The sequence below is a fragment of the Gossypium hirsutum genome, chromosome A06 (assembly GCF_007990345.1).
Source record: "Gossypium hirsutum isolate 1008001.06 chromosome A06, Gossypium_hirsutum_v2.1, whole genome shotgun sequence".
Classification (NCBI taxonomy): Eukaryota; Viridiplantae; Streptophyta; class Magnoliopsida; order Malvales; family Malvaceae; genus Gossypium; species Gossypium hirsutum.
The window spans coordinates 124,678,724-124,690,753 of NC_053429.1; the positions used below are offsets into that span (position 1 = coordinate 124,678,724).

Below are 12,030 nucleotides of genomic sequence, written 5' to 3' on the forward strand. Positions count from 1 at the left end.
TTTATTGGTTCAATGGAATTAAATAATATACTTTAAAATAATGAAGAATGAGCCATGCCTTCAACAATACTTAAACATATCTTTGTTAGATTGATTTGTCAAAAAAAAAATCTTTGAAGATTCCACTCAAATTTGAGTGAATTTAGGTAAAAATATTAAATTTGAATAAAATTAATTTTAAATAATAAAACAGATGATGTCATACATGATTATAAATAGATATATATATTTAAAATACATGAGAGATCAGTAGATGTTTGGTCTTAATTGTATGACACGTAGCTTTTGCTTTTTTGGGGGGACATGAGGTCACTAAAGAAAAGACTAGAGATAAAAGAGGAAGGAAGAAAAGCTAGGAATGACAAAAAGGTCTAATTTCGTTCTCAGTCCCTATATTCTTTACGTGTTTGAAATTTAATCTATTTATTTTTTAATAAGAGGTCAAATTTTATTGCTAACTCCTCAAGACATCGATTATTATGACATCATGAGTTAAAAAATACGTTATATAAAGTAGATAGTCTGGTACTAAAAATTTAATCCTTCTACTTTTAATTTCAAAAACCAATTTACTCTCTTTTTAATTTTAATGGTTGAAGTCCAATCGATAACTTCATGAAAAAACTTTAGGTAAATTAGATTACGTAGCATTTAAAAAGAATATTACTCACGGGATCAACTTGTTTGAAGCCACATAGAAGTCATGTAAGTAAAAAAAAAAAGTGATGTTCACTCCGTTTTTCTGAATAGTGCTAAAAAATCTTACAACTCCAAAATCTAATTAGAAACCTTACGACCCTAAATTCAACATTTTTATTTGCTTATTTGACATTCCACATGTGTAATATTTGAGTAAATTTTTTTATTTTAAAGTAGTACATAATCCAATTTATTAGAAGTCCTTCGACTATATTGTTCAAATTCAAGTATTAAATCAAAAGAGTGCAGTGACTAATTTTAGTGGCGAAGTCAGGGGGCTAGCAGGATCTCCGATCCCTTAAAATAGAAAAATTTTCATTTAGGTCCATTTAAAATTGTAAAAGACAAAAATGTCCTCATACTAATATAATTTATTTATACATATAAGGGTATTTTCGTAATTTTATTAACTAATTTCATAATCGATTGATCAATAACACTAACTCAATTAAGGTTTCAACATGAATATATATTATTCATCGAAGATGAACTTTTTTTTCCTTTAAAGAAATATTATAAAAATGTAATTACCAAACATTAATTTTTTTTCTTTCTTTTTTCTTTCAAACATATCTCATTATATATTAAATATATATATGTTAGTAGAAAGGAGTCTAAGGGATAATTTAATAATTTTATCTGTGTTATGTGGAGTATATGTTGTATTTCAGCATAAATAGTGTGTGATGTCACAGCGAGGAAGAAGCGTCCTCTCGATGATGCGACCACCACGCACGACCAGAAGATTCGCCATGTCCTAACGACGCGATGAAGGATGTCCCGATGTGGTGACGTATTCCCAAAGCTTCTTGATTTTGTTCTTACGGTTAAACTATGATTTCTTTCCCTAATTAAACTCTGATTATTCTAGGGATGTTATAGTCAAATTTGTACATGAAATTTAGCTTACAAATACACTTTTCTACTCTAGAAAGATTTAACCCATAACACGTTTAGGTATTAGCTTTTACAAACTTTTAAAGAATTTTGTGTTTAAGTTTTAAGCATTTTTATTTACAGGTTTAGTTTTTATCTCCATCTTTGTACTATTTGCTTTTGTCAATTTAGTGAAATAATTTTTACTCGTAATTTTTTATCTTCTTCGTAAGGGTTTCATTACAAAAAAATTGTATGTTCTATCTTTTCAATTTTTTTGTTACTTTTATTTTTTGTTGCTTACAAGGGTTTATCCCCGACATTATCAAAAGCAAAAAAAAAGAATTATATTTAAAAAGTGTTAAAAAATGCTTTTTGAAAGCAGCTAAAAGCGTTTTTTTTTCTTAAGTTTTGGATGATAAAAGCTCTTTATTGACTTATATGTTTTTGTCGTTAAAAAAGTAATTTTCAAAAGTAAAAAAAAAAAGAAAAAAGAAAAGTTAAATACTCTTTTAATATGATTTTCACATCAGAATGTTTCACCTTTTTAACATTATTTTTTACTATAAAACACAACTTTTTGACCTAAAAATTATGCCAAAAGCAGTATCAAATGCAAAAAAAGGCTTAAAATGTTTTCTTTTTTTGGTCAAAGATGAGTCATCGCTAACTAATTCGAAGTTAGCATGATTAGTCATGGTTAATCACCGCTTTAAAATTAATTTAAAAAGGATTTAAGAAAAATCTTCAAAGAGTAGACTCGATTTACGTAATAGATTTACGTTTGAGAGTATAATTACATGTGAAGAAAGATTAAAACCTTTATAACGTTCGTTCTAAAATAGTATCACCTTAACTTTTAATATTTTTATTAAATTTTTTTAGTGTCTAATTAGTATAGAGTCAGAAATTCTTTTTGAGGATCGAAATTAAATTGTATTTTTTATGATAATAAAAATATAATTTTACTATTTAATAGTCTATATCTTTATTATTTTTAAATAATTAAATTAAAATTTATTATTTTTATAGGTTAAAATATAATTTTACTATTATTAATTTAAAATTTTATAAATTATAAATAGTGTAAATAAAAAATTTCCGAGCCCGGGCATGGGGCCCTGGCCTCTGCAGCTGCTTCTAATTAACCTAAATTATTCTAGATTTGATGGCTCATTATTCTACCGATTATGAGGAAGATTACCTCAATCTAAAGTGATGTCAAAATAATTATAAATTTAAATAAATATCAAAATATCAACAATTAACTAAATTTCGACAATAAAAATCAATCAAAAATAGTAACAAAGATAATTACAAAATCAAAAAAATAAATAAAATAAACATACAATTAAAAATCATATAAAAATAATCTCATGGCAAAATTTCAAGCAAAATTAAAATAAATAAATAAACAATTAAAAGCGAATTGAAAACCAATTAAATTATAAAATATAATAATTATTTTAAAAAAGAAATTTTTGAAAATTTTAATTGTAAAAAAAATAAACAAAATCAAATCAAATCAAATAAAGTAAACTAAACTAAAAAAGCTTAATTTTTAGATTTCAAAACAACGTGAAACTAAATCGGATTATGTATCGAATTATTTGTCCAGATCAGAAGGCTCATCTGAAAAGTAGGAAGGTTTGGGCTAAAATATAAGCGTGATAAATGAACTTGAATAAAAAAAAATAAGACTCATTTTTCAAATGGGCCGAGCCTCAGGTAGGATTTTTTGTCCAATCGACTGGAATCAATTCTTTTGTTGTTGTTTTGCTATTATTTCGCTATTATATTACTATTGTTTTGTTGTTATTATTCGGATATTGCATAATTGTTATTTTATTGTTAATTTTGTTATTATTTTAGAGACATTTACTTGTTAAGTTGCAACTATCTTAGTGTTATTTATGTATAGACTTTTTTTTTAATGTATTTCTAATTTATGGGAAACATTTATTTTAATGTTTTTATTATATTTGATGTATTATATTTTTAAACTTGTTTTTAAATAAAAAATAACTCAAAAGAATTAATACAAATGGACCGAGCTTGAGTTTAATATTTTTAATATGGACTAGATTTAGATAAAATTTTAGACCCATTTTTAAGTCGGACCTGAGACTAGAAAATAAACCTAAAATTTTACAGTAATCTGACCCGACCCATTATCAAACCTATGTGAAACCAAAAGCGATGTTAAATGTAAAATAAAGTTTTGTTTTTTTAAGTCAAGATGAGTAGTTTCATACGTGGGATTGATACAAAAAGGAGATTATGGAGATTACGGAGATTACGGAGATTATGTAAAATAAAAATAAGTAACAAAATAGAGATATTAATTACTCTTAATAGGACAAAAATGAGTTAACATGATTTTTAGTCCTTAAATTTGACAATTATGTAAATTTTGCATTTGTATTATTATTTTTTGTTGCCGTATCTACTGAAGTGAGCCCAATGTAATCTTTCATATTTGGTAGGCCCATTAAGGTGGTAGACATTAGCCACAAGTTTTAAAACTACTCCATACTAGGACGAGGATCGAACCCTCAGCCGCTGGTTAAGGAAGTTAAGAGATACTCTTGCCGGTGGACTTAGTTGCCAAGTTCAAGTACCAAAGTGGACATAATTGTCAAGTTTAGGGACTAAAAGTTATATTAACCCTAAAGAAAAAGTAAAAGAGGGGAGGTGACATGGAAAAAAGAGATTGGACTCCGGTGTCAAGCTGATATCCACCGTTGATAAGAAAATCAGAGAATCAATCGTAGGGTCCAAAACAATCCCTAGACAAAGATTGAAAGCGAGCAAGCCTTGAAATGTTGAACTTCCAACATTTGACATTAGCTCAGATACGGATCATTATTTACTTCAAAGAAAAAAAAGTTAGGGTTTTAATTTGAAATCGGATTCGGTAGAGATTAAGCAATGGCTGGAGAAAGGGCCTTGTTCAAGTTCCTTAAGCCTGGGCAACGTCTACAGCCCGCCGACGTTCAAGCTGCCGCCATGTGGGGCGTCGCTGCCACTACCGGCGCTCTTTGGCTCATTCAGGTTTCTTTTTTTTTTTCAATAATTTTTTCTTTATTGCTATTAGATCCATAGAAAAATCGATTTCATTGTTTATCATCGGATTTCCCCTTCTATATGTTTTAAATTATTTTTTTGGATCTGTCTCCGTGTTTCGCTTACCTTGAAATTTAGACCTTGGAATAAATCTTTGCTTCTATTGAAGCTAAATAGTAGAAGTATGATTAAAAAAAAATCCATTTTTCGCCCATACTAGTGTAAAATGAGAAACTGGACCTTAGAAGATTCAAAACTCCAGCTTTAAAGAGCCTCGGTTCAATATGTTCCAAATATGGCCTTTTTTTTAATGAATTGATAATGTTTGCTCAATCATCTTGTATTTTTGGAATAATAGAAACATTTCCCCCCTTAACAAATAACATAAAAGTTTAATTTTAGGCTTTTAAATCTAGGTATGTTTTAGTTTAATGGGTTTGTGATTGAACATAGATTGCTTTAAAACACTTTTGTAGTTCAATTTTTTTCCTTTTTGAATTTTGAATTGGTTCAGAACTGTTTAATGTCATTATATACTTCTGCCCGTTCTCGCTTTTTATACTTTTAACTAATGCTCAGTTTTTTTCTCCTCATGGAAGTCTCTTGTGCCTACTTTTTGTTGTCCTTTTTCATGCAACACCATTGTCTCTCCAAAAGCATCATCTATGATATCATGGTTCCGATTAGATGTTAATCTGTTTGTTTAGGTTTTTTGTATGCATAGTGTCATGGTCCTAGGGAGAGGTCATAAATCTCACAATGGTTGTATACTAGAATTGGTCTTGGGATTTAAGTGTTTACAGCAGTTTAACTTGTGAGGCACCTTTTGTGGAAAAATTGAGGCCCACTGAGTTGAAGTGGACAATACTTTGTAGGTTTCTGTGGACCACAACACACAGCTTCCCCTCTAAAACACTTGTAAACATCTGATCTATAAATACTTAAAAAGGGTTATATATGATTGGTTTACATTTGTGAATGTATGTTCTATAAAGGTTGTAGTTTGAGCTTGATTTAAACAATCGGTCAATTAAATGAAACTCATTGAGATGTGATATTTGGTTGATTAATTAAGTGGTTGGTTGTTTTATGAGGGGGAGAACTTGGTGTGCAGAGTTGTGCCTGTCATTGAAGCTGTGATTAGAGATTGCAGTTGTTTTACAAGTTTGTGAATCATTAGCTAATGTTTGAAAACTTTTCATTCCAATTTCGGCAGCCTTTTGATTGGTTGAAGAAGACCTTTCTGGAGAAACCAGAGTCGGATTAGAAGCAAATGGGACATCTTGCAACTCATTGCGGTTTTGTTTATCGGGTTTGCTGATGAACAAATCATGGAAAGAATAAAAATAATAATGTAGTAAGTGTAATTTTTTGTGGTTTATTGTTAAGAGAACAAGCCTCTTTGCTTTTGGTATCAATTACTGGGAAGTTTTGAACCTTTCACCTTCAGTTTGAACTGTTGTCTCATTTCTACTTGAGTTTATGAATTCATGCATTCATAAAGAGGTTTAGTTGAGATTCTGATTGGAATGCAAATCAAAAGGGAAATGAATGGTATAAATAATTGAATTAAACATTATTGAAATTCAGATGCTTATTTTAGCAACTCATGATGTTTGAATGGAGTTAATGTTTTTCTAGGTAGTAAGTTAGAGTTCATGTTCTCTATCTAGTAATGAGAAAACTACAAAATATATTTTTTTGCATTGAAAGAGCAAGTTGTTGGATGAATGTTGCGGAAGCTTTGGTTTTGTGGGGAGTTAATATACTATTTGGCAGTTAAGTTTGGCTTCAATTTTCAAATTGGTACTTGAATTTTTTTTTTCCAATTTGGTACATGAGTTTGGCCACAATGTTCATTTTGGTACCTGAGTTGAGTTTGGCTTCAATCTTCAATTTGGCACCTAAATTCTTTTTGTCCCAATTTGGTACATGAATTTGGCTACAATGTTCATTTCGGTACCTAAGTTTTTTTGTTTTGATACTTGAAATTTTCTCTGTGTATTTGAATTTGACTTCAATGTTCAATTTGGAATTTGAGCTTCTCTTTTTTATCCCAATCAAGTACTTTGGTTTTTTACTAGGGCATATGTGTCATAATATTTATTAGGTACTAAATTGAATATTGAAGCTAAACTCAAATACTAAATAGTATATTAACCTTTTTTTAATAGGTGAACTTACTTGCCAGTAGCCAGTATGCTAGTGCCACATTTTGGCTATCGATGGTCGATAGTTTGAAAACTTATTCAAAAGTTCCAATGTGGGTTGTTGTTCATGAATCGAGTAGGGTTGGACTCATTAATCCTATCAACACTAAATGGTTGCTTAAGTTTGGTGTGACTCGCAATATGAATCAGCTAATTAATAGCTTTGATTGGCTAGGCCTAAAACGTGCATTCGATCCTACCAATAAGCTAAACCATGTTGAGCTACTTCCAAATGAAAATGGGAGAAGTACCAAGCGGAGTGATCTTGAACCGTTGATGCAAGAACGATGAACGGAAAATTCAGGGGTTAAATCATGAATGAAACATTATTATTTTTTAATACATTAGAAAAACATCAAGACTGTCGTTGATGAGACTTGAGAGCCTGAAAAACCTTGGAACTGGTATCAAATATCTGAGCTCTTCTATTGTAATCCATAGGGTCCCTTCCCTGATCTTCCCCCATAATTGCTTCAGTTTCCAAACATTTCAACAGCTCCACCAGTCTCTTCCTTCCTTTGCACCTTTCACTCACCCTCTCATCTCTCATCCACTCTTCTTTTTCTTCTCAGCCAATAACCCTGAATCCCAACCCATACACCCAACTATTACTCCATGGCTTTGCACACCTCTAAGAGCTGACGATGGTATCCTTAACAGACGACGGCAGTAGCTCATTTGGCTTGATTTTGGGAACTTTTTGGTGATGGTGTTGATGGGGTGTGTTCTAGTGTGACAAAGACAAGTAAATTCCATTTTGTGTGGCTCTAAATTGAGCTTATGAGATTACTTGGGTGTGGTTTTTATATAGAAAGAGATTGGGAGCTGAAAATAAGGGCCGGTCCACGTATCCACAATGAACCACTATTCTAGTCGTGGTTGTAGAGTTGGGATATATATGTGTATATATATATAAATAACATAAGTCTACTGTATTTTGCTCTTTTTATTATAAAATAGGTAAATTAGTTCATCTATATTAAACAAATAATAAAAAGATCATTCTATTAAAATTTTACTCATTTCTACTATAAAAAATTCGTTTATGTACATAAACACGAGGTACATGTTAACCAATTAATAGAAAAAATTAATTTACTCTTTGATTTAATATATAAAAATTTATTTATTTATTTTTCAAATAAAAAGATAAAATATAACCTAATTCCTAATACATAATTTTTTATGATAATTTCATGAATATATGTACAGAAGGCACACAATTCAAAGGATAATCTTTCACTAATAGATGTGTTGTCTTATTTTACTGCTCAAGATGGTCCTAAATTCCTCGCACAAAGGCACACGATTCAAAGGCAAGGCATCCCTTTGTCTATACTCGATGGGGCTTTGTCCATTTTTAGTTTTAGATAATGGATCAGTCGGTGGACATTCTCACAGCTTGTTCATTGCAAGGTGAAGGTGAAATAAGAAACATCTAAGCTTTATATTTGGAGGCTTTTTCTTTTTGTGTTTAATGTTGAAATCCGTTCAAGTTTAGCGACATAAAGAAGAAATATAATAGTCAATTATAAAACTATGGAAAGAAAAAAAATAGGCTTAAAAACGTCGCTCAATTAGAATGTGTTAGATGACACTTCAACCTAAGAAGTGTAACGTGACATTTATATGTATTAACAGTAAAAATAGATTTAAAAAAATAAAATTATAGAAAATTCTAAAATAACTTACAAAATAAAAATATAAAAACATTACTAGGTCAATTACCGGTCAACGGTCGTTCAACACCCGCTCAACATTTGGTCAATATTGATCAATGGTTCATCAATACTAGTCAAAGTCAAAGGGTAATTTCTATCTATTATATTTTTATTAGTTAAATTATTTTTATTTTTTAGAATTTTTAATCTATTTTTGTTTTTATTACATATGGATGCCATGTGACATTTTTTAATTGGATTGAAGTGTCATGTGGCACATTGTAATTGGGCCACATTTCAATCACTTTTTTTAACGGTAATGAGTTTTTTTTAACAGCAATGAGTTTTTTTAAATGGTAATGGAATGAACTGAAAGCAAAATAAAATTTCAAGTATCAATCTAAGTAAAAAATAATTGAAGTACCAAAGTAAGAAAAATAATATACTTTAAGGACCAAATGATGCTTTAAGCTGAATAAATAATTCATAAGCTTCACAATTTATTTATTTAAAATTATTCTATCCAAAATTTTTATTCCATTCATATAAAATGATTAAAAAACTCCACAAACTAGATTAAAAGTTAAGTCACTAACATATGTATTTATTATATGTAAAAAAAAATACATGTCAATGCATTGACTCTATTTGTAGATTTTTTTTTATTTCATTGATAGTTGACAAGATAATAATCCTTTATCATCTTCCATATCTTTCAAAGTTTTCTCTTAGTTTCTATAGCTTTTGAAGCAACAAAGTCAATAATTGCAAAAATAGAGGAGTTTTGTTAATAGCAGTGGCAACTGTGAGTGGCATTGTGTAATAACAACAATCAACAAAAAGTACTTGTTTACGCAATTCAAATTCCTTATAATTGCAAGGTCTTATCTAGAGAGATAATCCATTATCATTTAACCTTGTACAATATGTAATTTAAGTCTTATCATACCCTTATATAGCAACCTCACTATTACACAAGATCTAGACCACCCTTAGAATGTTGATTATGAACAAAACATAAGAAACAAAACACACAAAGATCATCAAACAAAGGAGGGCTACCAAATAACATTTCATAGGGCTACCAAATAACATTTCATAGGGTGTTTTATTGTAAAGTAGAGGTGAAGGAGTTGGATTAATGAGATGAGAAGCAACCAACACACATTCCTTCTAAAAAGATATAGGCAAATTTCTCTGGAAACAAAAAGCACAAGCTACAGTTAAAATATGTTGATGTTTCCTCTCCACTCTCCTATTTTGTTGAGGAGTATCGACATAAGATGTTTGAAAAATAATGCTATTTGCAAGAAAATAATCCTGGAGACAATTAAATTCCGTCCCATTATCACTTCTAACACATTTTACTTGTTGAGAAAATTGACGATCAACCATAACAATGAATGACATGAAAACTTTGAAAACCTCCTTTTATTAGCCAATGGATATACCCAAACAACCCAAAAGAAATCATCAACCAATGTAAAAAATAACGAAATCCACAATATGAGAGAATGTCACAAAAGCCCCATAAATCACAATGAACTAACTCAATAATATGAATGGCTTTCTGTTCACTAATTGGAAAGCTATTTTTAGTTTACTTAGCACTATGACGAATTTCAAATGTTTTATTCAAATGATCTTCAGAGTTACTAACATAAGGAAGTAATTTTACTATTTTCTCGGAAGGATGACCCAATCTTCTATTCCAAAGTTCCAAAGAGGATGAAACTACAATCGAAACAGCTTTGACCGTTGAAACCTACTAGAAGTAGTAAAATTCATCTCGTCTCTCACCCGCTCCAATCAACTTCCTCGAATAAATGTCCTAAATAGCACATATGTTAATAGAAAATTAGACAAAATAGTTCATATTATCATTTAACTGGAAAACCGAAATTAAATTGCAGTTTAATTTAGGAACGTAAAAAACGTGATTTAAGTTAATTCTATTCGTCAATTTAAACATTCATTCTTGGGTAGCCACCACTGTTTGGCCATCAAGGAGTCCTACGGAACATGCTACAACATCTCTCACATTTGTCAAACATATAAGATCATCCGTAACATGATTTGAACACCCCATATCAATAATCTAATTATTCTTGGACTTATCGAACAACACCAAAAGAGACTGCCATTGCTCAGCGTTAAAACTAGGAAGTGTCATCTCCCTAATGGTGGAGGAGGAGAAGACTCGCTACCAGTCATTTAGAACTATGAAAGAAAAAAATTGATAAAATATAATATCCCATAATAATATCCTATAATATCCCATTAGGAATCAAATTGTTAAGAGTTAATATCCCATAATAATATCCTATAATATCTGTTAGAGTTATGTGATCTAAATTATTGTTAAAAAAACTGTGGCAAAATAGGGGGATTTATGGATACGATATAAGCTGTACAAGTGGAATCCATATAGAAGTACACTTTTTTCTATTTGATATTGATTATAATAAGGTGTTTTAACTTTATTACACTGCTTCTATTTGACATTGATTAGAATAAAGTTTTTCAACCTATAAATAGAATGTAGTCTAAATTCCTCTTGTATCATTTGAATTCGACATTAGTAAGTTTTCTTCTCTTCTGCTCGTGGCTTTTTCTTGAAAGGGTTTCCACATACAATCTGTATGTTCTTATTTTTCTTTCTTTTATTTTGCGATCGTTATATATTATCATTATCAACGTTCAACTTTTACAATATCCCATTAAAAATCAAATTACTAAACTATAATATCTCATAATAATAATATAGCCTACCCTGTTCTAACTTTTGGTTACCAACTTCAATATATTGCAATATAGCCTCTGATCTATGCAATGATCATAGAAGTTTTGTTCTTCAATACTTCTCCTCAATGAAATCTTTCTTGGTAAACTCCAAATATTTGTTGACACATATTGTAAGGAATGTTTAACTTTTCCTTTTGAAAACCTTCTCACTTTTTTTTTCTCTAGCCTTGTTAGTAGCCTCGTTTGTCATAGAGGGAACACCAACTTCATTCAACTTTTTATTCTTCTATTTAGAAGTTAACAGAACATTTGACTTTTCTTTTCTTGCACATTATAGGTTTCGTATTATTCAACTTCAAAAAGTTACAATACGAGTATTGAATTATTCAAAAATTTTCATTTAAATCATCGGGCTGTTAAAATTGGTTTTTTTTCGTTCACACTGCTTACACCAATTGAAAGCTCTCATTCTTTTTATCTTTTATAATTCATTTTTTTATAGAACAACTTTAAATATTACGAATTTACAAATCAAAATTCAAAAAACTTTATTCTCCAATATCTAACATTGACCTTTAAATTAACTTGAATCTAAGGTATATTTTTCTGCTCGTCGATGAATACGAATCCACTTTACCCATCATTGAATCATCACTTAGAGCTCACTAACAAGACCCATTATAATCAGTAACTTAAATAAAAACTTTCAAATAATTCAATAATTTAAAAATTTTTAAATTATTTAGTGACTATTTTGTATATTTTTTATAAAT

General features: G+C 29.7%; 1 long non-coding RNA gene across 1 annotated transcript; it reads left to right on the forward strand.

Annotated features, from left to right (window-relative positions):
- Positions 1-4,263: 4,263 nt before the first annotated feature.
- On the forward strand, positions 4,264-6,084 carry LOC107937668 (uncharacterized). Its single transcript, XR_001694735.2, has 2 exons — positions 4,264-4,629; positions 5,858-6,084. It is a non-coding gene; the product is annotated as an uncharacterized lncRNA (long non-coding RNA).
- Positions 6,085-12,030: the final 5,946 nt, after the last annotated feature.